Raw genomic sequence first — 4,229 nt, 5'->3', positions numbered from 1 at the left:
ATAAGCCTGATTCACATTCATTTTAAAACCCAAATTTAGGTGTGAGATACGAATGTGCATGTCAATTTTAAAACACCAAACTGAAATGTGAAAGCATGGGTGTCAATTTTAACCAAGTTTATTTTAAGCCCAAAACTGAAGGTGATAACATGAGTGTTTATGATTCAGTAATAATCTGATCCTCTTTGTAAATTTGCCACATGCTACAAACAGATAATCAGTAACCCAAGGAAATCCACAGAAAATAAAATATTACCAATTAAAAAAAAATGAATGCGTAATGATACCTGAGCGATTGCATGATTTTGTATGACCAATTGCGTAATTCTGATAGAGTGATTGCGTAATTCTGACAGAATGATTGCGTGATTCTACTAGAATGATTGCGTGATCCTATCTAGGCGAATGTGTGATACACAAATAGACCAAACAAAAATAAAAATAAAAAGGCTAATTCTGATTTGGAACATGCAAAACAGATTGTGATGCCCTAGCAAGATCTCTCATCATCCACTCTTTGTTAAGAAAATCATATTTTACTCTATACAAGAGAACTAGGTTGTTGTATCTATCAATGGTTGGTTGGTCCTCTAGATCTTGTATCTTCTTTTCTTCCTTTAGGATTTGTTGATAGCGTCTGGCTTGTCTTCTTTGTTCCTTCATCTTCCTGGCACTTGGAATCCTGAATTGTACCTTATGTGCCATAAGATGTCATAATTAAAGCATATTCAAATTTAACAAATTTACTACAGAATCAAGACAGAACAGAGTGCAACTAATGAAGATAATAAGAAAGATAGAACACATAAACCAACCAACAAATGCGTAACAGGATTTGATCAATTGTGTGACAAGATCTAGATGATTGTGTGATGAGTTCCGCACGAATGTGTGACCCTGTGTGCTCAATTGCGTGATCCTGTCTATGTGATTGCGTGATTGTATAAACGTGATTGTGTGATTCTGAATTTGTTATGCAATCCGTACAAACGTGAAAAAAAACCGTACGATCTACAAAATCACACAGAAAATAGAGAATGTTAAATTGTTGTTAGTTCACATCGGGTTCGCCAAAATATTGTATGTAAAAATTCATAATGTAATCAATCAGAAATCAGAGGGAAATCACAAATCCCTATCCTAATAGAATTCAAACAAAAACTCAATGAAATATAGATGCATATAGAATAATTCTAAATAATGTAGAACTCTCTATTCTGCATCATGGCTTCCATTGCTCTTCTCTTCTTTGTGATATGGTGGCTCTTAGATATCGCACTGGCAACCTGCAAATGACACAAAGATTCAAAGTTCATGATTGATGAAAATGGAGATAGAATGCTCAACTTATAGATAATTAGAGATGATTGATTGAAAGGTGGAACAAATTGATTAAGAGGTGGAACTCGGGTGAGCTCACATGCTCATTGATAGTTGAACCGTTGATTTAGAGGTGAAACAAAATTGATTGAATAGATAAAATGAGTCAACTAATTGAGAAAAAACTAATTGAAGGATGAAAAAGAATGATTGGAGGAAATAAAGAGGAGGAGATAGTTAACTGATTGAAAGCCGATTGATAGCTTTATTTAGAAAAGGTCACCTAAAAGATAGAAATAGATATTGAAGAGATAATTGAATTAATTAATTGATTGATTGAATTAATTAATTTAGCATGTGCTTGTGTTAGGACTTGGAGGCAACTGAGAGGGAGGGGGGGTGAATCAGTTGTCTAATAATTTCAACCCAAATATAACTTAACCAAACTTAGTGCATGATATTGGTAAACCAAACTTAATGCTAGTAAATAGTTTAATAGTTAATAACAGTACCAATAAAGCTTAATGAATGAAATAGAAAGACAAATAACATCCACAACACATAACACTGTTATTTGTACGTGGGAACCCTATAAGGGGAAAAACCACGGTGGGAGACCTTACCCACAATCAGATGATACTACTACAGATAGTATGTGTGTACAAATGGGGTCTGCACATGCAGAAAGGCCAACTGCCTAGAGCTCACTACTCAATCACAAAATGAGAGTCACACTGACTACAATTGGATGGTTAAATCCAATGATAATGTACTGCTCAAAATAGCATCTTCATATGTTGGATTTAGTGTTGGTTAAGCTCTTATTGTCTCCTTCATACCTTCCTTGAATGTTAAATTGATGTCTGTGTGTATAGCTCTGCTTATATTCGTATATACCTTATTAGAATCATTTTCCACTTCCTCTTCCTTACTTAATCTCACAAATGAGATCTTACATATATACCAAAACCTAAGACCAAATGTGTAGGTCGGATCACTAAGAATATTACAATTAAATCAATTAAAAATGAATCAATATGCGATGCATGATGTCGGCTCAATTCATTTACAATAATAACAAATCAATAAAACATCTCCATAATGTGTCGTGTTGATCTAGAATAGATAATGCTTATCGGTCCATAACCTAGACCTATTTGCTAGTAACAACAAATATGCAAACTTGATTAGACCGATAACCAAATCACCAAAACCAACTGTCCAAACAATGTCTTTGACATAACTTAGTAATCTCCAGATGATAACATATCATCCTCAGTGCTAGTGAATAATATAACCTACCGGTGAACCAGATACCGATGACTGTGCATAAGTCACTGAATATGTCGGTGAACATAACCAAAGATCTCCACAAGGATAAGTGTTGACAAGTGTTGACATCAATGACAAAACCAATGCATCACATCCATAATACCAACAATCTCCCCCTTTGGCATTGATGGCAACACAAGATGGAAAAACCATCTAAGTGCCAAAGCAGAAATGCCAAAAACCCAAAACCAACAATCTGCCAAAGAGATCATTAACTAGAAATCAAAATACAGATACAGAGAGTAACAATCTCTCCCTAAAAGATAATGTATTTTTCCATAGATATCTCTCCCCCTTTGACATCAAATGCCAAAGCAATACAAAACCAAATACAATCAGTTCATAGAACTTATTAAAAATACCAATTGTTATAACCAAATTTATTCAATCTACTCCCCCTGAGAAGTAGCTCTCCTTCATCAAAGTCGAAAAAAGATTTCTCTGTTAATTCTGTCGGTCTGATGTCATGCTCCAACTGTCTAAGTTTCTACCGATGAGGGTATAACTCTAAGCTTCTCTCTTAGATATTCAAAAGTTTCCTTAGGCAAAGGTTTAGTAAAGATATCTGCAATTTGCTCTTTAGTATTCACATAAACCAATTTCACTTCTTTTGCTTCAACACTCTCTTTTAGAAAATTAAATTTGATAGAAACATGTTTAGTTTTAGAGTGAAATACTGGATTCTTAGATATATCAATTGCTGCCATATTATCACAATAAATGATTATAGGTTCTTTGCATTTTACCTTTATGTCCTTCAACATTTGCTTAATCCATAATACTGTGTACAATTAGTTGTTGCTGCAACATATTCTGATTCTGCTGTTGATTGTGATGTACAACTTTGTTTCTTACTCAACCATGAAATTAGTCTGCTGCCAAGGAAAAATGTTCCACCGGTGGTTCTTTTTCTATCATCTACATCTCTTGCCCAATTTGCATCTGTGTATGCACATAAATCAAAATTTTCATCTTTAGGATACCATAAACCAAGATTTGTTGTGCCTTGTAGGTATCGGAAAATCCTTTTTACTACTGATTCATGATTTTCCTTAGGATTACTCAAAAATATTGAAACAATACATACTTCATTCATAATACCAAGTCTTGTTTGTGTCAAATATAGTAAACCTCCAACCATAGATTTATATCTTGTCGGATTAACAGGTATCGATTCATCCTTCAATGATAGTTTATCAGTTGTAGTCATAGGTGTACTTACCGGTTTAGAGTTTTCCATGCCAAATTTCTTAAGTAATTCCTTCAAGTACTTTGATTGATTTATGAATATACCTTTATCAGTCTATGAAATCTGCAATCCTAAAAAGAATTTTATCTCTCCAATCATAGACATTTCAAATTATTCTTGCAACTTATTAGAAAAGTATTTACACAATCCTTCTTCTCCTCCAAAAATGATATCATCAACAAAAATTTCAATAACCATGATGTCATCATTAGTCACTTTGTAATATAAGTTGTTGTTAGCATTACCTTTAGTGTAACCAAGCTTCAAAAGATATTTGTCCAATCTAGCATACCAAGCTCTAGGAGCTTGCTTCAATCCATATAAATCT

Source organism: Cryptomeria japonica, chromosome 9 (assembly GCF_030272615.1).
Source record: "Cryptomeria japonica chromosome 9, Sugi_1.0, whole genome shotgun sequence".
NCBI lineage: Eukaryota > Viridiplantae > Streptophyta > Pinopsida > Cupressales > Cupressaceae > Cryptomeria > Cryptomeria japonica.
The sequence above is the reverse complement of the archived record's forward strand: the minus strand, read 5'-3'. Positions refer to the sequence as shown.